Genomic DNA, 27349 nt, shown 5'->3' with positions numbered 1-27349 from the left:
AAGTGCAGATGATAAACGGGTATTCATTGGACAAATATATTATACTAGAATTGACATGTGATTACATTTTCACGCAATTTGGGTGCATAGATCCTGAGAAATCAGTACCCAGAACAACCACCTCTGGCCGTAATAACGGCCTTGATATGCCTGGGCATTGAGTCGAACAGAGCTTGTATGGTGTGTACAGGTACAGCTGCCCATGCAGCTTCAACACGATACCACAGTTCAAGAGTAGTGACGCGTATTGTGACGAGCCAGTTGCTCGCCCACCATTGACCAGACGTTTTCAGTTGGTGAGAGAGCTGGACAATGTGCCGGCCAGGACAGCAATCGAACATTTTCTGTATCCAGGAAGACCCGTACAGGACGAGCAAGATGCAGTCGTGCAATATCCTGCTGAAATGTAGGGTTTCGCAGGGATCGAATGAAGGGTAGAGCCACGGGTCGTAACACATCTGAAATGTAATGTCCACTGTTCAAAGTGCCGTCAATGCGAACAAGAGGTGACCGAGACGTGTAACCGATGGTACCCCATACCATCACGCCGGGTGATACGCCAGTATGGCGATGGCGAATACACGCTTCCAATGTGCGTTCACCGTGATGTCGCGAAACACGGATGCGACCATCATGATGCTGTAAGCAGAACCTGGATTCATCCGAAAAAGTGACGTTTTGCCATTCGTGCACCCAGGTTCGTCGTTGAGTACACCATCGCAGGCGCTCGTGTCTGTGATGCAGCGTCAAAGGTAATCGCAGCCACGGTCTCCGAGTTGATACTCCATGCTGCTGCAAACGTCGTCGAACTGTTCGTGCAGATGGTTGTTGTCTTACAAACGTCCCCATCTGTTGACTCAGGGATCGAGATGTGGCTGTACGATCCGTTACAGCCATACGGATAAAATGCCTGTCATCTCGACTGCTAGTGGTACGAGGCCGTTAGGATGCAGCACGGCGTTCCGTATTACCCTCCTGAACCCACCGATTCCATATTCTGCTAACAGTCATTGGACCTCGACCAACGCGAGCAGCAATGTCGCGATACGATAAACCGGAATCGCGATAGGCTACAATACGACCTTTATCAAAGTCGGAAACGTAATGGTACGCATTTCTCCTCGTTACACGAGGCATCACAACAACGTTTCACCAGGCAACGCCGGTCAACTGCTGTTTGTGTATGAGAAATCGGTCGGAAACTTTCCTCACGTCAGCACGTCGTAAGTGTCACCACCGGCGCCAACCTTGTGTGAATGCTCTGAAAAGCTCATCATTTGTATGGCACAGCATCGTCTTTCTGTCGGTTAAATTTCGCGTCTGTAGCACGTTATCTTCGTGGTGTAGCAATTTTAAAGGCCAGTAGTGTACTTATCGGCTTCCTACACCAACCCTTTGCTGTTTGCTAATGTTCTGTCATTCTCATTTTTCTACAATTAAACCTCGCGGAATAAAAACTAGCCAGGTTCTCAAGGATTAAAGTTGCTGTTCTGTTCACATAAACAATATATTAAAGTTCAGTTTTTTCGTGATGGTTAATATGGAATAACATACGTGGGAGGGGGAGGGGAAGAGAAGGAGCGGCCTGTCCGACATCTAGAGCTGAGTCTATGAGACGCTAAGTGCCTGTGTTACCTTGCGTAGGTGGTCGGTGTGCTGGCTGTGCCTGGCGCTAAGCGAGTTGGTCTCTCTGGGAGAAGCTTCGCTGTCTGCTGCGGGGTCGCAATGCCCGCGGCTCCCACACGCGCTGCTGGCGTCTGGGGCGGCGCTGCTGCAGTTGGCAGCCCTGCAGGCGGGGGCACCCCGCGCGCCGCGCTGCCTGCCCGCCGGCCTGCTGCTGGTGTACGGGGCTGCGCGTGCCGCCGCTGGCGCCACCTGCTGGGGCGGCGCCGGCCTCGGCCTTCTGCACGTGCGGCCCGCCAGCTCCGCCCTCGCCGCTGCCTTCGCCCTCCTCCTCGCCTACGCACAGGTAACTCCTATGTCTCTGCACAATCCACGACCTACGGCCACTGTATTCAACAGTTCTATTCGAGCTGCATCGAAAGCTTACATATTGTTATGACCACATCCTAGATGTGACAAATGTGCCTCCCACCAGAGATGCATCTTGCGATGAGCGTCGTTGAAAATTCAGATTTCCACTTCCCACTGATATTTACGTCGAACAATGTTATTCCATTGTACAACGCTCCAGGTAGGTATGTACGAGGGCTATCCACAAAGTACATTACGTTTTGCAATTAAACATAAATAAAGTATTGGAATTTTTTTATTATATACAGATGAAAGCCACACTTCAATACTACTTTTCTACATAGTTGCTATTTAAATTAAGGCACTTATCGTAGCGATGGACGAGCTTGGAAATTCTTTCGTCGTAAAATTCGGCCGCCTGCGCCTTCAACCACGTGGTTACCTCTTCTTGAAGCTGTGCGTCGTCATCAAAACGCTGCATAGCCAACCACTTCTTCATTGCTGGGAATAAGTGGAAGTCGCTCGGTGCCAGGTCGGGACTGTACGGCGGATGAGGAAACAACTCCCACTTAAAAGATTCGAGAACTTCACGAGTGGCATTTGCCGTGTGGGCCCGGGCGTTGTCGTGAATCAGCAAGATCTTTGAGCCCAACTTTCCCCTGCGCTTGTTTTGTATTGCTCTTCTGAGGTTGTGCAGAGTTTGGCAATACCTTTGAGAGTTTATTGTAGTGCCTCTTTCCAGGAAATCCACAAAAATCGTATTTCTACCGGGTTACTGATTAACCACGTGGTTGAAGGCGCAGGCGGCCGAATTTTACGACGAAGGAATTTCCAAGCTCGTCCATCGCTACGACAAGTGCCTTAATTTAAATGGCAACTATGTAGAAAAGTAGTATTTAAGTGTGGCTTTCATCTGTATATAATTTAAAAAAAATCCAATACATTATTTATTTTTAATTCCAAAACGTAATGTACTTTGTGGATAGCCCTCGTATTTCTAAATATATGGCACGTGAGACTGTTCCCAGTGTTGACCTATGCAAGCTTACTACTTTCTTTTATGATCTGGACTTTAATAAAAATGGCAAGGTACTGTTAATCAGTACACAGGGATAAGTTGTGATTTAAATGACAATACACTCCTGGAAATGGAAAAAAGAACACATTGACACCGGTGTGTCAGACCCACCATACTTGCTCCGGACACTGCGAGAGGGCTGTACAAGCAATGATCACACGCACGGCACAGCGGACACACCAGGAACCGCGGTGTTGGCCGTCGAATGGCGCTAGCTGCGCAGCATTTGTGCACCGCCGCCGTCAGTGTCAGCCAGTTTGCCGTGGCATACGGAGCTCCATCGCAGTCTTTAACACTGGTAGCATGCCGCGACAGCGTGGACGTGAACCGTATGTGCAGTTGACGGACTTTGAGCGAGGGCGTGTAGTGGGCATGCGGGAGGCCGGGTGGACGTATCGCCGAATTGCTCAACACGTGGGGCGTGAGGTCTCCACAGTACATCGATGTTGCCGCCAGTGGTCGGCGGAAGGTGCACGTGCCCGTCGACCTGGGACCGGACCGCAGTGACGCACGGATGCACGCCAAGACCGTAGGATCCTACGCAGTGCCGTAGGGGACCGCACCGCCCGGGTTCGATCCTAGCCTGGCTCGGAGATTTACTCCACTCAGGGACGGTGTGTTGTGTTGTCCTAATCATCATTTAATCCCCACCGACGCGCAAGTCACCGAAGTGGCGTCAAATCGAAAGACTTGCACCCGGCGAATGGTCTACCCGACGGGAGGCCTTAGTCACACGACATTTTACATGAAAAATACCATTTCCACCTAACTGCAGGTGGCAACTATTGGGAGGCAAGGCAGATGGATGGCGTGTCAGGAGGCACTCTCCCAGTTCGCCACTTGCCGGTTCCTCAGGGAAGAGGAGGTGCTTACCTGAGTACGTCGGTGGCCGCAGTAAAAGAAGAGCGACTTTAAACCACTTATTTCTGCAAGTACATTTTTCCCTTAGCGATGGAAATGGAAATGTCGTGTGGCTACGGCCTCCCGTCGGGTAGACCGTTCGCCTGGTGCAGGTCTTTCGATGCTACGGAGGTCCTCTGCCGCTGCTTGTCCGGGTGCGCCGTGAGCGCTTACGAAATGGATGCTGCGTCGTCACCCTCTGCACTTGAAGAAGGTGGCGCGTGTGTATGTGGCTTACACACAACGGCCTAGGAGGTCTTCGATCCCCTCCCGTAACTGTGGCTCGCCTCTGCTCTCTGAACCGCGATGCCGGTTGTCGTGTGGTCGAGAATTACGCCGACCCTAGCGTGCCGTGTCAACACCTTCTGATACACAGACCTCACGGCGGAACTATGACGTCATCAGTGCTAGGCTAACAACTTCTGCCGCTGCAAGACAGCCTGTGCGCTTTCGTGAAACCGTAACAAATTCACTGATCGTTAAATTTGCCCTTTACAGAGAAACTGTGCCGCCCTTGTATGATATCGCGCGCAATGAGGCACACTGATTACAACACAGTGTGATTTCCTTCTGTTGTGTTTAAAATCGTGTGCAAAATCTGACCTACTTGTTAAGAAAAACGTCGCTACAGAAACCTAGATCCATTAGTCAGTAAATGACACTAACAGAGATACTTCGTAACAGTTAACAGACAGGATGACGAAATTATTGTAGTGATAATAAGTTTAGTACTGGGACAAAAATGTAATTCACTGCGGCATGAATGGCTCATCAATGATCGCATAGATATTGGAGATATTGTCACAGTGAGAAGTTTAATTACAAACGCTCATTTAGCCAATGCAAAAGTGTGAAATAAGACTCATTTGTGGTGTAAATTCAAGAACATAATGTATAAATCTGCTCAAAGAACTGGGTATTCTAACCACTGCTTCTCAGTATATTTATTCCTTAATGGAATTTGTTGCAAACAATATGTCTCTACTTCCAACCAATAGCTCAATACATAGTACCAATACTAGGAATAAGAGCAATAAGAACAATCTACATAAAGACCTAAAATCACTTACCTTGGTCCAATATTCAGGAATACACATTTTCAATAAATTACCAGCAACCATTAAAAACTTGATTTAAGATAAAGCACAGGTTGAAAAGCTTCTTGGTAGGTAACTCCTTTTGTACTCTACAGATGAATTTTTTTAACAGGGCCTGTTAGAACAGCTGAAGTAAAAATGTCTGTTAGATTGAAGCTCTGATAGCACTTGGCCACAACAGTCAAGATTAGGTAATTTGTGTATGATATGTTTAATAAAAGTGTATAATTATGTTTCGTTCTGACTGTGTACATTCTGTAGATATTAGCAGTTTCAGTTTACTGTAAAGCATCTGGATATCTTGACAATCTACTGGCAAAATGATCAGGGAAGTGAGTATTATATTAAAGTGTCCTATGTTTTTATGTTATATCTTCTGACATGTCCCACACCCATGAGACTCATATCATTTTTGAGTATACAGTACAAAAACTGAATCTACTCTAACCTTTAACCCACAAAGCAAAATCAGGGATTTGGTAAGTTTGACACCTTTGTCTGTCTCTCTCATCAAAACTCTCAAATATGTAACAGAATATTCTTGATAATGGTATGACATCATTGTAAATAGAATATAGGCCTAATTTTATTCACATTCATTTTAAGCAATGCAGCTACACACATCAAGAATAAAATAGTAGGAATTAGGAGAGAATGACAAAGGTAAATGTTTGTTAACCTGTCACAAAATTTATTCTAAACTACTTTACAGTTGACAGTTTTCTCTTTTTCATTTTATTGCCAATATGGTTGTCATTAATTTTTTTAACATAATTATTGAGAAATGTATTACATGCTACTCTTACTATAGACTGAAGAATTTTGTAATTAGTGTGATCTACCTGACTAAAAGAAAACTCCCTTAGGAAAAAGTCTTCCATTTTAATTACATCAACAGCTAATCTTATAACTAGATTTCTCTGGGATGTACATCTCATGAAGGAGAGCTCATGTTCTCCAGACACCAAGTTTTTAACAATCAAATAAGTGAAAATAACAGCATTAATGACCTCATTATTAGGGCAATACTATCCACCTCTATCTACCTATCTTATAACTTCATAGCTTTCATCACTTTCTATTACTGATAATGTTTTATCAAGCACTAAGTATGTTTTACATGTTTCACAACTCAGCTTCTTAAGAACAGCTCTGGCACAGTATCCTGACAAGTATATGAAAACAGACAAGTATTCCTGAACAGACTGAACTTGTTCTTCACTGAAATCTATTATGCTCTCAAAGTTTGATGGTGGTGGTAAGGTAATATCATCTACACAATCACTTTCAAAAGAATCTAAATCTATGCCAACTTCGCCAAGAGCAAAGGATGATATTTTCAAGGAAAGCAGAGTCTGAATTCTTAGCTTGAATTCAATTTCAAATACCTGTCTCAAAGATACCAAATACTGAGATCCTGCCATTGTTCAATATTTTCCAAATCTTGCTTTTAGAGAATCTGTCTGAACCTTACCTGGCAAAAGGTATTTAAAATTCAGCTCCTCAGAGCAATACTTGGTCACTTCTAGAAGGGCATGAGTGCTATGTGATATGGCCATATGTGTATCACTGGATAATCCAAACGTACTATCAGCAATATGTTTCCATTTATCCAGCTATGATAGAAATCTTTCTAAATATCTGATATTTTCATTACTTATGCTCGAGAGTGGTTTCAGCATTGCATCCTTGAAATGAATATCTATACCAGGTGAGCTAACATTAACAATGCTCCACCATGTACAAATTAATGTAATGAATTTAGCAGTGCTCTCAAAACTTTCAATATGATGATGTTCCCCAAGGCTAGCAAACCTTGGACAGTCATCTCATTGAAACATTAAGTACAAGTTTGACATTTTGTCGCTCCAGGTTACTTGGAAAAAGAGACTGTAAATTAAGCTTATTGGCAAATTTCACTATCTGTGTACGCTCTATGTCATGAAATTTTTTAACTGAAGAGAATCTGGCCATACATAGCTGTGTATTTTCTGAATCTGTTTCAAACTGGGGGTACATAATTGTCTGATCAGGATCTTTTTTATTAATCCAATTGTTTCTGACACATTTTAAAATGTGAACAGAATCTAGAACATAAAAAAGAGGATTAGTGTCATCACAGGGGTGTTTGTGCACCATTGGCAGTTGAGGAGGGGAAGCAAAGAATGACATTACCCTTCTGTTAACTGAATTGTTGTCACTAACAACACAGACTACCGCAAAACCTATTGCATGCAGTCCGACAATTGTTTTCTTTATTAAAGTGAAAAGTCCTTCACTATTTATATTTTTTCACTGGAAGAATGTGGACTAGTTGCCATATTTTTAGAATTGAATGCAGCACCCAAAATGTTACCTCCTGTGAAGTCTAAATAAGGCTTCAAGTGTATTTCATCTAACATTAGTGAAACAACATGATCTGATTCACAAAGAAACTGGAATTTCTGTTTTATATACATCAGAAAATTGCCACCTAGCTGCTCAGCTGCTGGGTTTGTTTGAAAGTGTGAACAGATTTTATGCAGGGTATTCGGATGAGGTAGCACAAGATACTGTGTACTTCTTATAAACTCATAAGCGTGTGGTGATATTGAAAATAGAATACTACAAAATATAATACAGTCTGTTGAGTATCTGTAATGGCTCTTGCATTAGATTCAATTGATAACATAAAAAATTTATTTTGTTACTTTCACTCTCATCAAAATGTTTTGCCATGTCTTTCAAATAACCAGTAACGAATAGCAAGTGGTCTTTTCCAGTGCTACCATTGTTTTTCCTAGTAAAGTTCTCCAAGTTATCAATAATGTTAATTAAGTCATTTAAATTGTTTATAGTTAAAGGGAACTTTCTTGTACCAAGTTTTGAGATTACACTTTTACCTTCATATAAAGACATACTCAGGTCAGTAGTCACCACAACAGAACACAAACGTGTAGGAATATCTTTGACATCTATTAGAACAAAAGTTATGGAACTTTCTGACTTTATCAGATGCCAGTCATTAGGCAGCCTGATACTCACTAAACACTTAACAAAACCATTAAAGTCCACAAAATGTCTTTCCTGTTCATACTGAGCATGAGTTGCTACACTCGTTGCAATAGCTATTTCTAAGTCTCTATTTTCAAGACGCTTCCGTCTCTCATCTCCACTTTCCCTCGAAGAAGAAGCTGACGAAAGGTACTTCGGACAGTTAGCAGAATGGATGGTACCGCTCCTGTTTTAAGGCGAGGTTTTGGAAGTGGCACAGAATATTTCTTCCCTGTGGAACTTTCGAAATATTCACTATGTTTCGGAATGAGGTCTTCAGTGAAGTGGAGCTCGCAGACCTTGAAATAATGAGAAAATCTTTTATCATATGGCTACGAAGTCTTTCGCGACGTATTTCTTGAGTAAAAATCTCTCGGTGTACATGCCGCGTCAATTCAGGATAAAACTCCAAGCTTTCGACCACTACCTCCATGGTCGTCGTCAGGACTAACACTGACTGTCGTGAACTAGCGAGGTTCCCATTTTTATATGCAAAGGATGGCTCCTGATTGGCTGGAATACCATGGAGGTAGTGGTCGAAAGCTTGGAGTTTTATCCTGAATTGACGCGGCATGTACACCGAGAGATTTTTACTCAAATGTTTTATCAGCTACATGTAATAATCCCGAGGGGAACTAATGCTAACACATGGGATTAGTGCCAGTTATCTTCACATTAAATCGATTATTGTTCACTCGGTATTTCAGGTTAAAAGGCTAAAGCTATTCTTGCATAAGTAAATCAGTTTTCCAGTGACTCAGTAATGTAGTTGATCTTCTAGAGAAGGGCATCAAATCAATCGAACTCACGTTGTTAATACACATCTAAAGAGCGTGCTACTTAAATACGTGATTAGTTGCTCCCGCTCTCTAAATTAAAGAACACACACCCCGAGACAATCTAACTGAATTGTAGAGAACCTGAGCTTACCTTCGAATTCTGTGTAACCTGAAAATTTTCACGATGTATTGCAGATATTCATTTCTGTTGTAGTTCAGTGCTTTTAGGAAAAGAAAACACCGCTACTCTTGGCCCATTTTCGTAATTTCCTCTGCAACGTGGAACACAACACTTATTCACCATTTCGAACGATTAAATCAAATCTCAGAGTTAAACGGAGATGTAATTTCGACGAATCAACCACTATACTTTGAAAGTAAACAGAACACAAGTTTTGTTTCCCGGGTAGGTTGGCCAACATAAACACAGAATTTCGAATTGCTTATAAAGGTAAATCCACACAAATTAAGCACAGCATCTCACGGTGCAGATTTCTTATCGCATATAGCTTTGTAAACGGCGCTACTTTTTCTTCCAGTGCTTCATATACTCATTTTCAATTAAACAATGTATTCTACCGGTGCCTTTTGTTGCATGGTTGGTATGGCTATTAGATCCAGTTTTGGCCACCAGCAGCGCTAGTTGTAACAAAATCTGTCTTTCCACCATTGGCCTAGTGGAAGTGACGTCACATGGCCTACTCGTCTTGGCTGGGAGGCCTGCATGTTAGAAGGTGTGGGCCGTGCATGTAGGCCCCGTGGCTCCGCTGAAGTGTCAGGAACGCTGGTGCCTTGGCCCAAGTTGACGCAGAAGACCCCCCCCCCTCCCCGCCCCCCCTCCCCCCCCCCCCCCCCCCAGGCCGTCCCATCTGCGTTGGAAGCTGTCAGCAGCGCCGAACTCGTGATTGGTGCTTACGGAGAGGAAGGCCGTAACACATTTGTTATACCAACAGACTGGTCCGTAACAATATTCAGTACGCTTTCTTGCGCTAGCGACGCGACGCGATGAAGTGCCGCTAAGAACCAGAATGCTTATGTGGTATCAACACGATGGATGTCCAGCACATAATGCCTTGCGTGCACGTCGTGTTCTGAACCGAAGGTATCCGCCAGATGGATTGGTCGAGGAGGAATAGTTTGCTTGGCCTGCTAGGTCTCCTGATGTAAACCCTCTGGACTTTTTTCCATGGGGATGCATTAAAGACGTTGTCTATCGTGATATTCCAACAACTCCAGAGGACATGCAGGAACGTATCGTGCCTGCTTGTAATTCCCTTCAGCAGGCAACACTGGAAGCAGTAAATAATTCTTTCATTCAACGAGTGCACCAGTGTATCGGTGTCCAGGGTCACCACTTTGAGCACCTTTGAATGTTCTACTCCTTGGCAATAGTAGAGTCAAAGTCAAGTTTGTGTTATGATTTTACTTGGTTTTCATTTGTTTTCTGACAACTCCAGCAAGTGGACGACTTTGTGCTGCTAGGTTCAAAGTCAGTGTTGTTTTGTGTAATTAATAACGTTGTGTTTCAGTGAATGGATGACTGTGATATATTTTTGAATAGGTCTTTAGGAGAGGAAATAAATTACCGAATACTAAATACAGGGTGCCATTCAAAAAAGTCACACTGCTGTTCATATCTTTGTAAAAAACAAAGCTACAACAAAGGCAATCATGCTGATTGATGTCCCCTTGACGGCTAAAGAACATTTGCTCGAAACCTGGACAAACAGTTTTTAGAGGGTCAAGATAAATGGGACACCATATATATATATATATATATATATATATATATATATATATATATATATATGGTGATTCACGAAGATATGCAAATATTTTAATATGTTATTCTGCAAATGAAACTGAAGAAAAAAGTTCATATAAACATATGTCCGTAAATGTTTAGTTACGGAGTTACGGCTAATAAAAGGTTTAGCAACTTCGCTGATATGAAGCGATCGCAAAACTGTACGAGGTTAAAGTAAAGCACGATTTACGTTTATTTTGTTGTTGTTGGTCTGGTGAATCTAATAAAACATGTCCCAGACGTGTATCTGCAGTAGTTTTCCAGAAGATCCATTTTCCAGAAGATCCAGAGAAGCAAAGAAGTGCAATAATTTCGTAAAATTTTTAATTTATTAGCTACTTGGCCCAGTTTGTTTTTTAAATTCCAGATAATTGCACAAAGAATTCGACAGAAGTTGTAGAGAATTTAATTTTGGAAAAATGATGGTAATAACGTGAATTGAAACTATGTGAATGTGTCAGATAATCAGCTTTTATTAATACCATAGCACACATTAATTCATGTTAAACCGTAAAAAACAACAGTTACTCTGTGGTTTCACTTAAATACGCTGTTGTTATTATGTTCTTTCACAGAACAATACGGAAAACTAATTCGTTTCAAGGTTAGGAAACGACTGAAACAACTCACTAACGGTTGCCGACAATGACATAAACCTTTCTACATTCTTAATGGAAAGTAAATTTACTTATATAATAATCTTTACTTCTCTGGATGTTCTGGAAAACTACTGCAGATACACGCTTGGGACATGTTTTATTCGATTCACCAGACCAATAACAAAATAAATGGAAATCGTGCTTCACTTTAACCTTGTACAGTTCTCCGATCGCTTCATATTAGCTAAGTTGCTAAACTTCAGGCAAAATCTTTTATTAGCCGTAACTCCTTAACTAAACATTTGCGGACCTATGTTTGTATGAACTTTTTTCTTTAGTTTTACTTGTAGAATAAAATATTAAAATATTTGCATATCTTCGTGAAACACCCTGTGTATATATACTGAAGAGCTAAAGAAACTGGTACTCATGTCTAATATCATGTAGGGCTCCTGAAAGCACGCAGAAGTGCCGCAACACGACGTGGCATGGACTCGACTAATGTCAGAAGTAGTGCTAGAGGGAATTGACACAATGAATCCTGCAGGGCTGTCCACAAATCCGTAAGAGTACGACGGGGTGGAGATCTCTTCTGAACAGCACGTTGCAAGGAATCGCAGATATGCTCAGTAGTTCATGTCTGGAGAGTTAGGTGTTTAAACTCAGAAGAGTGTTTCTGAAGCCTTTCTGTAGCGATTCTGGACATGTGCGGTGTCGCATTTTCCTGCCGGAATTACCCAAGTCCGTTGGAATTCACAATGGACGTGAATGGATGCAGGTGATCAGACAGGACGCTTACGTACGTGTCACCTGTCAGAGTCTTATCTAGGCGTATCAGGAATCCCATATCACTCCATCTGCACACGGACCACACCATTACAGAGCCTCCAACAGCTTGAACAGTCCCCTGCCGACATGCAGGGTCCATGGATTTATGTGGTTGTCTCCATACCCGTACCCGACCATCCGCTCGATACAGTTTGAAACGAGACTCGCCCGACCAAGCAACATGTTTCCAATCATCAACAGTCCAATGTCGGTATTGACCGACCCAGGCGAGGTGTAAATTTTGGAAATTTGTGGTAAGATCTTATGTGACCAAACTACTGAAGTCAAAACTCCATAAGCTTAGACACTACTTAATCTAACTTAACTTATGCTAAGGACAACACACACACCCATACCCGAGGGAGGACTCGAACCTCCGATGAGGGGAGCCGCGCGAACCGTGAAAAGACGCCCAGACCGCGCGGCTACAACGCGCGGCGAGGTGTAAAGCTTTGTGTCGTGCAGTCATCAAGGGTGCACGAGTGGGTCTTCCTCTCCGAAAGCCCATATCATCGTGTTTCGTTGAATAGTTTGCACACTGACACTTGTTGATGGCCCAGCGTTGAAATCTGCAGCAATTTGCAGAAGAGTTGCACTTATGTCACGTTGAACGACTCTCTTCCGTCGTCTTTGGTCCCGCTCTTGCAGGATCGTTTTCCGGCGTCAACGATGTCGGAGAGTTTGATGTTTTTATCTGATCCCTGATATTCACGGCACACTCGTCAAATGTTCTTACGGGAAAATCCCCACTTCACCGCTACCTCGGAGATGCTGTCTTATCGCTCGTGCGCCGACTATAACACCACGTTCAAACTCACTTAACTCTTGCCCGCATCTCGTGGTCGTGCGGTAGCGTTCTCGCTTCCCACGCCCGGGTTCCCGGGTTCGATTCCCGGCGGGGCCAGGGATTTTCTCTGCCTCGTGATGGCTGGGTGTTGTGTGCTGTCCTTAGGTTAGTTAGGTTTAACTAGTTCTAAGTTCTAGGGGACTGATGACCGTAGCAGTTAAGTCCCATAGTGCTCAGAGCCATTTTGAACTTAACTCTTAACCTGCCACTGTAGCAGCAGTAACCGATCTAACAACTGCACCTGACACTTGTTGTCTTATATAGGCGTTGCCGACCGCAGCGTCGTATTCTACCTGTTTACTTATCTTTGTATTTAAATACTCATGCCAATGCCAGTTTCTTGGCGCTTTTTATATATGTAGGTCGTTCTTATGCCCCGCCCCCTCACCCCTCGGCCATTGTTGCCTGACGGTAAGTTACTTGTGTACTAAATTTGCTTGAAGTAGGTCCATTGTTTTAGGAGATATGGAACATAAATACACATACACATGGCCCCCCCCCCCACACACACACATATATATATATATATATATATATATATATATATATATATATATATATATATATATATATACATGAAGTAAGTCCATTGTTTTAGGAGATGTAGAATGTACACACACACACACACACACACACACACACACACACACACACACACACACACAAATGTATCTATCTGTGCATGTGTGGCATGTGTGTGTGTATGTATGTTCCACATCTTCTAGAACAATGGACTTACTTCAGCCAAATTTGGTACACAAATGCCTTACTATCAGGCAACAATCACCGTGGGGGAGGGGGCGGGGCGTAAGAACAACCTAGCTATGAAAGGGGTGAGGGTGGGGTTTAAAAAGTGTAGCCCACGAAGCGTGTATTCCCAAATTACATTCACCCAGTATTTGAGAATGAGAGCAGTTATCGACTTGCAACAGACTTTACACATAATTTCACACCTTTACGAAATTTTTTCTCTCTCACAACACCTGCAAAATGATGAAAGGACAAATGTTTATCACTCACTACTTTTCCACTATTCATGTAGCGAAAGTACCGCATGAGGCATGAAGTTATGATTTGTTACTTCTTTACTACTAACGGTTTCCGACACGTTTTGCATATAGGGTGCACATATAGCAGTGAATGTAACTGCAAATTACATCGTTTTACGACACGTAATTCAGGCGATATGACATCATAAAAATTGAGATGCATGAAAAACTGACGCGTCATGTATGACGTTTAAATTTTTTACTTATTTGCCACCAACTCTGTTCGCAACACCTTTTGCAGGCAGTATGCACATCTGTCGCCGAATGTACCTACACTATTATATCATTGTACGATATATAGTTCAGGAGATATGACGTCATAAACAGTGAGATTAACGAAAAACTGCTGCATCGCGAATGACATTTAAATTTATTTCTTCGTTGCTACTAAAACCATTCGCAACATATTTTCAAGACAGTCTCCACATATGCCACTGAATGTGCCTGCAGAATTATATCATTGCACGATACATAGTTCAGGGATATGACATCGTAAACGTGTTACAACCTCTGACAGTTGCCTACCCTACAGTCTTAGCAAAAACAGTACCGGTACATGTACTCCACTGTCAGAGGTATCAGAACGGTTTCCACTTATAACTTTCAACTCGTTCGTTTGTGGTAGAGGGACTCTTACCTGAAATTGCTACATTTCCCTTCTCAATCGTCCTTCAAAGTTTATAACATCACCACTGAATCACCCAGTATTTACGTACATTTACAGGCGACGACGCCCATAACTTTGACGCTCTGTGGCGTCGTTGGATGACGCTCCCGGACATGGGTTCATTTGATCTACTAAGTCCCCTCTACAACTTCTGGAAGTGTGTAACATGAATTGTGGAACACTCTGTATATAACCTTTCGCTACCTGTGTTTTACCACAGTTACCTTCAGAATTTCAAAGAGTGTATTCCAGTGGACATTTTGAGAAGCTTTCTTCAAGTCCACAAAAGCTATAAAAGTTGGTTTGCCTTTCCTCAATCTGTCTTCGTACATAAGTCGTATTATCAGTATCGCACCGCTTGTTCTTCCATTTCTCTGGAATTCAAACTGATCTTCGCCATAATTTGTCCTTTCTATTCAATAATTTCCCACAGACATCTCTCTTCTCTGTTTCTTCCTAGCATCCTCTCACTCCATAACTTATCTGCCCACTTAAATTTGAATATACATTACTGGCCATTAAAATTGCTACACCAAGAATAAATGCAGATCATAAACGGGTATTCAATGGGCAAATATATTATACTAGAACTGACATGAGATTACATTTTCACGCAATTTGGGTGCTTACATCCTCAGAAACCAGTACCCAGAACAACCACCTCTGCCCGTAATAACGGCCTTGATACGCCTGGGCATTGAGTCAAACAGAGCTTGGATGGCGTGTACACGTACAGCTGTCAATGTAGCTTCAACACGATAGCACAGTTCATCAAGAGTAGCGACTGGCGTATTGTGACGAGCCAGTTGCTCGGCCACTATTGAACAGGCGTTTTCAATTGGTGAGAGATCTGGAGAATGTGCTGGCCAGGGTAGCAGTCTAACATTTTCTGTATCCAGAAAGGCCCGTACAGGACCTGCAACATGCGGTCGTGCATTATCCTGCTGAAATGTGGGGTTTCGCAGGGATCGAATGAAGGGTAGAGCCACGGGTCGTAACACATCTGAAATGTAATGTCCACTGTTCAAAGTGCCGTCAATGCGAACAAGAGGTGACCGAGACGTGTAACCAATGGCACCCCATACCATCACGCCGGGTGATACGCCAGTATGGCGATGACGAATATACGCTTTCAATGTGCGTTCACCGCGATGTCGCCAAACACGCACGCGACCATCATGATGCTGTAAACAGAACCTGGATTCATAAAAAAAAATGACGTTTTGTTATTCGTGCACCCAGGTTCGTCGTTGAGTACACCATCGCAGGCGCTCCTGTCTGTGATGCAGCGTCAAGGGTAACCGCAGCCATGGTATCCGAGCTGATAGTCCATGCTGCTGCAAACGTCGTGGAACTGTTCGTGCAGATGGTTGTTGTCTTGCAAACGTCCCCATCTGTTGACTCAGGGATCGAGACGTGGCTGCACGATCCGTTACAGCCATGCGGATAAGATGCCTGTCATCTCGACTGCTAGTGATACGAGGCCGTTGGGATCCAGCACGGCGTTCCGTATTACCCTCCTGGACCCACCGATTCCATATTCTGCTAACAGTCATTGGATCTCGAACAGCGCGAGCAGCAATATCGCGATACTATAAACCGCAATCGTGATAGCCTACAATCCGACCTTTATCAAAGTCGGAAACGTAATGGTACGCATATTTCCTCCTTACACGAGGCATCACAACAACGTTTCACCAGGCAACGCTGGTTAACTGCTGTTTGTGTATGAGAAATCGGTTGGAAACTTTCCTCATGTCAGCACGTTGTAGGTGTCACCACTGGCGCCAACCTTGTTTGAATGCTCTGAAAAGCTTATCATTTGCATATCACAGCATTTTCTTCCTGTCGGTTAAATTTCGCGTCTGTAGCAGGTCATCGTGGAGCAGCAATTTTAATGGCCTGTAGTGTATTTTGCATCCTTCCTTTTTAACAGATTTCAAGTCTTTGCCGTGTCTTCTTCCCTGATTTTCCTATTTCCGCGCTTTGCTTCCACACAATGTTCAGCTTCAGTCTTTTAGTGGCAACAGGGAAACCTCTTTTGAGATCTTTATTCTCCTACTCCAGATGTCCGTGCTTCGTCCTGCTTGTCTAATCTTGCTTCCTCGTAGGATAATTCTTGCACTTCTTGAATCACGTCTCCTCTCGATTTTTAATCTTTAATAAGTGGCTTTTCTCTTTTTTCTGCTCTTCATGACTTTCGTTTTCGCCGTGTCCGCCCTTACTCCACTTTCAGTGCGAAGTAGTCTGTCCGTTCCCTTCAGCATTCTCGTCCCTGATTTAGGCCGGAAACACTACACTGTCGGCGAACTTTATCACTAGGGTGTACTCCGCTTACCATTTTAATCCTCTTTTGCAACATTCTTTTGTTTCCTTGCTCGACTTACAAATTACGCTACAACAGCTATTAATTGCAGCTCTGCCTCATATCCTTATTTTCAGGAACTTGTCTTTGATGGCCTTTATTCATGACTCCCCTTTGGTTTTTGTAGTAATTGTGGATTACTCGTCCACCTCTACACTTCACTGCCGTTCGGCAAGGGTTTCATAACTTTTTATCCTATCATACGTACTCAATATCATGATCTAAACCCACAGTGATGTTAAAATGCCGAGCGGAGGCTGCTCTAGCGTTCTACGATACGATTTTTGCCAGCGAAAGCCGCATCACAGCTGAACCAGTAATGCAAGATAATAAGTCCTTCTGTGACTGCGGAAACATTGACGGTGATTGGTGGTTGGGGCAGCAAGAGACTGGGGTGGGGGGGGGGGGGGGGTGAAGTGGGGGAAAGCTGCAAGATACCAAGATATTTCTAGGAGACGCAAAGCTTGGTCAGCAGCGCTGGAACTGTATCCGACTCACTATCGACCGGAAATTCGCAGTCTAACAAGGTCAGGAACTGGAAGCTTCTCAAGTCGGAGTCGAAGTTTAGCTTGGACAACAACGCGCTACAGCAGGTCGTAGGACGACAGTATCGCCGTTTTATCAGACGTAGCGCAGGCTGCGCTGTCGCTGTTTGCTCGTAAACAGGAATGCTACGCGCGCTCTGAACTGTGAGAGAGCGTAGCCGCGCCACGTGTGGCTGTGACCCTGCCATCCAGGTCATAAATCTCGCACAAGTGGGAACACTCCACTCCAGCAATTCACGCCGGTTTCCGCATTAAGGACGCGCTTCTGTTTGGCCTCCATAAGCACGCTCTGCGTCCCATCGCCGCACAACTCATCTACCGCGCCCCTCCGAGGCAGCGCTAGGGCCCCTCTCACGTTTCTTTTTCTGTTCTTGTTTTTCTTTTTATTTCTAGAGACCATAAAGTAACATTTAGATTGTTTACTTATATCGCCATTGTACTATGTAATTTTAAGAGCGATTGACTCGCTAATCAACATCTTAAGGGGAAAAACGATAATTGGAGGATTCTTCCAGTGAAATTTTTGGGCTTACCTTCTGTTAGTTTTAGGAGTCGTCTCTTTAAATCTTTTCATATGTGTATTCCTAGATATTTTATGGAAGTGGCTGCTTTCAGTGGTTGATCTTCCAATCCTGCAATCATACAACAATGGGCCTTTCTCTACATCTACACATACATTGACATTTGCACGACCACCCTACAGTTCACAATTAAGTCCCTGACAGAGGGTTCATCGAACCACTTTCAAGCTGTTTCTCTACAGTTCCACTCTCGAAAAACGCACGGGAAAACGAACGCTTAAATCTTTCCACGCGAGCTCTGATTTCTCTGATTTTATTACGATGATCATTTCTCCTTATGTAGGTGGGCGCCAATAAAATCTTTTCGCGCTCTGAGGGCAAAGTCAGTGGAGGAACTTTCACGAGAAGGTCCTGCGGCAGCGAAAGACGCCTTTGGTTTAATGATTGCCACAGCATTTCGCGGCACTTTCTCCTGTATTACGCGGTTAAGCAAAACAAAACGAGCCACCCTTCTTTGGACTTTGTCGATGTGGTTCGTCAATCGTAACTGATGCGGATTCCACACCGCACAGAAGTACTCCAGAAGAGCGTAGACAAGCGTAGTGTAAGCAGTCTCTTTAGTAGACCTGCCGCATTTTCAAGGGTTCTGCCAGTAAATGGCAATCTTTAGTTGGCATTCCCCACAATTTTATCTACGTGGTCGTTCCAGTTTAAGTTATTCGCAATTGTAATCCCTAAGTATTTAGTTGAATTTACGGCCTTTAAGGTGCGATTCCGAACACGGCGACAGCGACCGACCGCGGCTGCAGAAGACAGATGGCAACGCTGCCGCCTGCGGTCGGTGATTTGCTGTACAATCGAAATTTAGCAGATTCCTTTCAGTTCTCATGTCGATCACTTCACACTTTTCATTATTTAGAGTCAATCGCCACTTTCACCATAAATACACATGTGATCAAAAGTATCCGGACACACGTTTTTCGTATTAGGTGCACTGTGCTGCCACGTACTGCCAGGTACTCCATATCAGCGACCTCATTAGACATCATGAAAGAGCGGAATCGGGCGCTCCGTGGAACTCAGGAACTTCGAACGTGGTCAGGTGATTGGGTGTCACTTGTGTCACACGTCTGTATGCTAGATTTCCACACTCCTAAACATCCCTTGGTCCACTAATTCCGATGTGATAATGAAATGGAAACGCGAAGGGACACGTACAGCACAAAAGCGTACAGGCCGACCTCGTCTGTTTACTGACAGAGACCGCAGACAGTTGAAGAGGTTCGTAATGTGTAAATTCGAAACTGCATCAGGACCCATTGCAAATACTATGACAGTTAGGTGAGAGGTGAGAAAACTTGGATTTCATGGTCGAGTGGCTGCTCATAAGCCACACATCACGTCGGTAAGTGCCAAACGACGACCCACTTGGTGTAAGGAGCGTAAACATTGGATGTATGAACAGTGTAAAAACGTTGTGTGGAGTGACGAATCACGGTGAACAATGTGGCGATCCGATGGCAGGGTGTGGGTATGGCGAATACCTGGTGAACGTCGTCTGCCAGCATGTTTAATGCCAACAGTAAAATTCGGAGGCGTTGGTGTTCTGGTGTTGTGTGTTTTTCATGGAGGGGGCTTGCACCCCTTGTTGTTTGGCGTGTCACTATCACAGCGCAGGCCTACATTGATGTTTTAAACACCTTCTTGCTTCCCACTGTTGAAGAGCAATTCGGGGTTGGCGACTGCATCTTTCAACACGATCGAGCACCTGTTCATAATGCACGGCCTGTGGCGGAGTGGTTGCACGACAATAACATCCCTGTAATGGACTGGCCTGCACAAAGTCCTGACCTGAATCCTACAGAACACGTTTGGAATGTTTTGGAACGCCGACTTCGTGCCAGGCCTCACCAACCGACATCGATACCTCTTCTCAGTGCAGCACTCCGTGAAGAATGGGCTGCCATTCTCCAAGAAACCTCCAGCACCTGATTGAACGCATGCCTGCAAGAGTGGCTAGGGGTGGGCCAACACAATATTGAATTCCAGCATTACCGATGGAGGGCGCCACGAACTTGTAAGTCATTTTCAGCCAGGTGTCCGGATACTTCTGATCACATATTGTATATCTTTTCTAAATAATTTTGCAACTGGTTTTGATCAGTTTATGACATAACGAGACAGTAAATGACAACATAATATGCAAACAATCTAAGTAATCTGCTCAGATTGTCTCCTAAATCGTTTATGAAGGGCAGGAACAGCGTGGGGCCTATAACACTTCGTTGGGGTGCCACATATTACTTCCATTTTACTCGATGACTTTCTGCCCTTTTATGCGTAGTACGTTACACTTGTTTATTTTGAGAGTCAATCATCAATACGTGCATTAAGCGTCGATCCTTTGCAACTCTTCCTGCATTTTATTACAGTTTTGTATCTTTGCGACTTCTCTGTATACTAGAGCATGTTCCGTGAAAAGTCTCACTCAACTTCCCACGTTATTCACTGTGTCACATATTTGAAAAGTTATGCTCCTGTAATATTTCCCTGCGGTATGCCAGAAGTTCCTTTCCCGTATGAGGATTTCTCTCTGTGGAGAATAGCTGTTGATTGTCCGTAACTGTGAAGAACATGTAGCTCTGTGTTTATGACTTGAGTCAGTTATTTAAAATTATTAATACATATGTTTTCTTGACCATATGAGCGGTACGCTACGTGTTTGGGTCCTTCGGCAATTAACTGATGCGTTATTATCAAGAGCATACTCAGGATCTGAGGTAGAAGTGGCAACTCACATAAATTTGATGGAAGGGGGAACAGTGGAGAAAACGAAGAACAATTACTTACAAAATAAAACACAAATCTACTGTAAAACAATGTGTGTTACTCACCAAACGTATTAATGCTATCACTTTACAATAGGTACCTGTTATCTACAACGTACATAACAGATAAAATAATAATTTGTTTAATATTTGTACTTACTAATTTGCTGTAAATCATCAGATTATCAAAACAAACCGCAAAACGATTTAGAAAAGATGTCTGAGTGATGCGAAAAGCGGCGGTTGACCCTAAATAACGAAAAGTGTGAGGTCATCCACATGAGTGCGAAAAGGAACTCGTTAAACTTCGGTTACACGATAAATCAGTCTAATCTAAAAGCCGTAAATTCAACTAAATGCCTAGATATTACAATTGCGAGCAACTTAAATTGGAAGGAACACATAGAAAATGTTGTGGGGAAGGCTAACCATGCGTTTTATTGGCAGGACACTTAGAAAACTTAACAGATCTATAAGGAGACTGCCTACACTACACTTGACGGTCCTCTTTTATAACACTGCTGCGCGATGTGGGATCCTTACCGGATAGGATTGACGGAGTACATCGAAAAAGTTCAGAGAAATGCAGCACTTTTTGTATTATTGCGAAATATGGGAGAGAGTGTCACAGAAATGATACAGAATTTGGGCTGGACATCATTAAAAGAAAAGCGTTTTTCGTTGCGACGGAATTTTCTCACGAAATTTCAGTCACCAACTTTCTCCTCCGAATGCGAAAATATTTTGATGACACCGACCTATATAGGGAGGAACGATCACCACGATAAAATAAGGGAAATCAGAGCTCGTACAGAAAGATATAGATGTTCATTCTTTCTGCGCGCTATACGAGATTGGAATAATAGAGAATTGTGAAGGTGGTTCGATGAACCCTCTGCCAGGCACTTAAATGTGATTTGCAGAGTATCCATGTAGATGTAGATAACGTTTAGAGATATGTGAGTACTTTCTGTATACACGTTTTTAATAGACTTTGACATTAGCTGGTAACATGAGAAAAAACCTCGATAACTGAAGGTACATCACTACTGGAAGCTTTCAGAATCGAAAGCCGGCTTGTGGATTTAGTTGGTTGGAGAACAGCGGCGAATGGTGAAACAGTTACGAGATTTCATCGCGTATGACGCTGGGTACACTTCTTACTGGTCAATATCCATTACATATTCTGACATCGTTCAAACTGATGCTGAACGGATATGTCTGTCTTTGTGGCGAGGGAAGATCCGTAATTTTTTTTCTGGAGGGTGGGGCACCTGTCTTCTGGCCCTTCTTTTACAAAACATGTCTATACATTACATTATAAAATGTAGCCTAACTTAACCTATCGTAGCGGTATGTTTGCTGTTACTGTAGTCAGCCTATAATTTATCAGCAGCTAGGTAGCTTTATATGATGTTGCAAATTCGATATAACACCGTTGTTGTCATATTCTGCGGCAATGTCTGTTATCGTTATTAGTAAAAGTGCATCTCACTGGGATTGGTGGGGAAGGAGCGTTATGGCTCGATGCGGTAGCACAACACAGAGTCCTTTTCAGTCACTTGATTGTTTTCATTAGCGAAGATCGTATAGCTCACACTTAATGGATGCTTTTGGTTCCGCGTATCCGTAACACTTTTCAGACGACATTGTTTATCCTTCTTTCCAAGTAATATAACCTTTGGCAGGCTATTTCTGTATTTTTAGTTGTTTGAGCTCTTAAATACACCCCTAGGAGAAAGAAAAAAAACATACACACAAACGCATTTTACTATCGAGAGGCTCTTACTGTTTCACATCACGTTTAATATAATGTATTAAAATTGACGAGGATTTATAACTACATTTTGTGGTTCTTTACTGAATACATTGCTGCTACAAAAGTTGACTAGTATTTTTATCTTTCCCAGTAGTATGGTATGTCGTTTATAGCACTTGCGTAGCTCGTCTTTTGGATGTGGGTTGCTATTATAGATCTGGGTGCTTAATTCATGTGTGAAGTAATAAATATGTTCTTGGAAATGTTGTTTGAACTTTCCCCCAGTTTGTCTTGCACAAAAGTATTGACGCTGGGAGCCCGTAATTCCGTACGCTGCTGCCTAATGAAGATTATTCTCTGTCTGATTGATGTTGTGCACTGTCCTTTTACTCGGGTTGTTAATAGTGTTGAAGGACATAGCGACAAGTTCTCCCGGACAGCGTACTACATACTGCGTGGGAGCGCAAAGCTGAGGCGAAGTTTACACCCGCCATGCTTTGTTGCTCGACTTCCAACTGACGTACTGTCTATTGCCTTTTGTCTCGCGTTCCACGGCCGACGTCTGTTCATTAATTTTTCTAACATTTCGCGAGGGCAAGTAACTGGTAACGTCAAAGACTTAGCTTCCATTGCTAGTGGTGGACTGCTTGAAATGTGAATCTTGGACAATACCACCTGTTTGAGATGGTACGGATGAAAAGTCAGAAAATTGCGAAACAAACGTCGGCCGAAGCACCCCAGTCAAAAGCCAACAAGTAGCTATTAAAACCTCATAACTTTTTTAAACACCCAACCTAATCCCGTTGCGACATTTTAGCTATCCAGATGCACTCTCCACTATCCTATCTGTTGATACTTCACAAGCTGTAGTGGCCGTGAGTCATGTTAGTATTTTTCTACGTAGATTTTTGCATGTTCCATTCTTCACATCATTTTTACACTAGCTATGAGTGGTAATTTTGCCTTGCCGTTGGGTAAAAGTGTTTTCTTGTCCTTTCTAAAGTTTGAACGTTTTGTATCCATTCGATAAGCTCCCTTGCTGTGAGTTCTTGTGAATCTACGTTTCACATATGTGCGATTTGCAATTTTTACACTGAAATTTCGGTAAGCAATAACAGTGAACCACAGTTCTGCGTTCAAAGCCTAAACGAGAAGGACTAGTTATCAATCCCATTAAAAACTGAGTACAGAAGTAAAGTAACTTTACATCTTAGTGTTTCAGCTTATTTGCTGAAAGTACTGATCCTTCACTTCAAGATCAAAATTCCCTTTTTTGTCATCATTTTATGTACCTATCTGCATTCAGGTTAGGTTCGGGAACATTTTTGCACACAAACGGCTTATTATTTAGCGCCCGCCTCCCTCACTCCCCTCCTTTTTCCTCGTACGCCTTGCCCCGCTTCAGTTTTCGGTCCTAACTGCGGTACACACTTAGACAAATCTTACTGTTGAGCGCCCCTGGCGTCCCCATTAGCTTGGCGTTCCAAGCGGCGGTTTGTGCCGTTTGGGCCTTAAACTGGCCCTTCCTACATACACAATCTCCCAGCAATTATGACGTGCGAGGCGGAGGGTATGTCCCACTGTGCCAGATATTAGGGTTTCTTCCCTCTCTCCTCCCGTATGGAGCGCGAGAAGAATGATTGCTGAAATATTTCTTTTTGCGCTGTAATTAGTCTGATCTTGTCTTTGGGGTCCCTACGGGAGCAATACATAGGAAGCTATAACATGGTTCAAGATTCCTCGCTTATTGTAATTTGTTATGTAGGCTTCCGTGGGATATTTGTCGCTTTTCTTCAAGCCTCTGCCAGTTCAGATCGTTTAGAATTATCGTGGCGCTGTCTCGTGGGTCAGACAAACCGGCACTTCTTTGTATTCAGTCAATATGCCCAGCTAGTCCTGTTTGATGTGGGCCCCACACTTTTAAGGATTATTATAGCATGGATCACATGAGCGTTTTGTAAACAATCTCCTTTGCCTTTTGCAAACAATCTCCTTTGCAGCCTACCGTTTCGCAGTATCCTACCAGTGAACCGATGTCTGGAACTTGCTTTACGATTGGGCCCATGTGATCGTTCCAATTCATATCCCCACAAACTGTCACACTATGGTATTTGTATGAATTCATGAACTCCAGTTGTTATTCAATGTTATTGCAGACCTAGGATATTACTACATTTTTTGAAGTGCTCAGTTTTACATTTCTGAACATTTAAACCAAGTTACCAATCTTTGCACTGCTTTGTTTCAGTATTAACTTCATCTGTCAGTAGGTATCTTTCCCTTTCTCTGCCTTTTGCCCAATTACTGGTCGTACCAGTGCATTATATCTCATGTATCAGATATACACGAAAGAACAAATACATCAGCTGTCGAAATGATTTGTTATGAATCTACCAAAGATACGTTATACTGGTGTCGAAATATGTGGCGGACCAACGATTAAAAATAGACGTCTCCCGGATTTTCTTTTCCAAATAGCTTTTCATTCAGAAGCTAGTTTGTGAATCTGACAGTCGACGTTCATTTTCCGGTGGTCGATAGATACTTCCTGTGTTGTTCTTGTAGATTTGCCTGTTCGTACAAAAAGAGAAGCAACAGAGCGTAGACTGTCAAAAGAAACAATAGCTTTCTCTGGGAAACGGTCCACGCTGCATTTAACCGAAGCAGAGGAAGCTAGTCAGCCGTGACCCTGAAGTTGTGAGCACACCGGTAGAACTTTCACCACATAGGGCGTATAATACGATTGTAGCGTAAATCTGAAATGCATCATTCGCCCGTCTTTTGGTCGCTTTCAATTGCTGTCAGAGGGATAAGGAGGAAGATATAAGCTATCGTCTCTTCAACGTCAAAGTCATTCGAGACGGAACACACGCTCAGTTTTGACAACAACGGAAAAAAATCGGCCGTGGCCTAATGGAAAGAAACCTAAATCTGAATAGCCGGACGAGGATCGGAATGCTTCTACTCCTACATACAAGTCCATTGCCTTATTCCTCTTCTGCCACGTATTTCACACCTTTCTCGGTTCCACATTAGAGGCGACAGAATCTGGAGAGGAAGCATGAGATGAACAGGAATTTCTTGTTTTCCAAGAGGAGGGAGTGGAGGTTAGAGTCTATCGAACCGCAGACGGAACACTATTTCGAACTGGTCAAGGGTGGGCCATGTAAGCGAATGTGAACTTCGCAAATGAAGGAGTCTGATCTTCGCGTTAATGGAGTTAAGGGGATCACTGAAGGCTTATGAAGTCGCCGTAGTAATTAGGCAAATAGTGAGAAATGTTAGGACAGAATAAGCCGTCGACGAGGGGTCCATCAGACGCGGAGTACGAACTCGGATTGGGAAATGATGCTGAAGAAAATTGGTTGCGTCCTTTCAAAGTAAGTATTTCAGCATTCGCCTTAAGTTACGTATGAAAATCATGGAGAAATTTAAAATAGATGACCGGACGGGGATTTGAATAGCTGTCTTCCCAAATACGAGCTCGTTGTCTTACCAATGCGTCACCTCACTTGGTTGATAATTAGGCTCCCTCACGTTGGCTGGAATTTGGTAAACGGTTGAGGACTGACGTCTCACAAGGTTCATCACCGACGGCCTTATTCCATTTTCTTCATGATTACAGGTCATTGCTCGGGCATCAGTTTCCTAAAGCAGCAAGGCGAAATCCTGAAAAAAAACCTCAAAATATTGCCTTTGAAGACTATAAAGGTTTCGAACGCTTTCAAGTATAAGACTACACTGGTGGGCAAAACTGACGGACGAATGTAATTTTCGCATGATGTGTCACTGCCAAGTAACATAGCTCGACGAAACTTGGACCACACATAAGAAGAACTACGCTGCTGGCCATTAACATTATTACATCAAGAATAAATGGAGATGATAAACGGGTATTCATTGGACAAATATATTGCACTAGAACTGACATGTGATTACATTTTCACGCAATTTGGGTGCATAGGTCCTGAGCAATCAGTACCCAGAACAACCACCTCTGGCCGTAATAACGGCCTTGATACGCCTGGACATTGAGTCAAACAGAGCTTGGATGACTTGTACAGGTACAGCCGCCCATGCAGCTTCAACACGATAGCACAGTTCATCAAGAGTAGTGAATGGTGTATTGTGACGAGCCAGTTGCTAGGCCACCATTAACCAGACGTTTTCAACTGGAGAGAGATCTGGAGAATGTGCTGGCCAAGGCAGCAGTCGAACATTTTCTGTATCCAGAAAGGCCCGTACAGGACCTGCAACATGCGGCCATGCATTATCCTGCTGAAATGTAGGGTTTCGCAAGGATCGAATGAAGGGTAGAGCCACGGGTCGTAACACATCTGAAATGTAACGTCCACTGTTCAAAGTGCCATCAGTGCGAACAAGAGGTGACCGAAACGTGTAACCAGTGGCAACCCATACCATCACGCCGGGTAATACTCCAGTATGGCGATGACGAATACGTGCTTCCAATGTGCGTTCACAGCGATGTCGCCAAACACGTATGCGATGATAATGATGCTGTAAACAGAACCTGGATTCATCCAAAAAAATGACGTTTTGCCATTCGTGCACCCAGGTTCGTCGTTGAGTACACCATCGCAGGCGCTCCTGTCTGTGATGCAGCGTCAAGGGTAACCGCAGCCATGGTCTTCGAGCTGATAGTCCATGCTGCT

The 27349-nt window shown here is 43.4% G+C and overlaps 1 protein-coding gene across 1 annotated transcript in view; it reads left to right on the top strand.

The window, feature by feature from the left end:
• Positions 1-1870: 1870 nt before the first annotated feature.
• Positions 1871-27349, top strand: part of LOC124607240 (ATP-binding cassette sub-family C member Sur) — a 410012-nt gene continuing 384533 nt past the window's right edge. The window contains exon 1 of the mRNA XM_047139518.1: positions 1871-1969. The gene's annotated coding sequence lies outside the window, so the exon portion shown is untranslated. The remainder of the gene's footprint in view (positions 1970-27349) is intronic.

This window comes from Schistocerca americana, chromosome 1 (genome assembly GCF_021461395.2).
Source record: "Schistocerca americana isolate TAMUIC-IGC-003095 chromosome 1, iqSchAmer2.1, whole genome shotgun sequence".
NCBI classification, from domain to species: Eukaryota; Metazoa; Arthropoda; class Insecta; order Orthoptera; family Acrididae; genus Schistocerca; species Schistocerca americana.
This window is presented reverse-complemented; position numbering and strand designations above follow the sequence as displayed.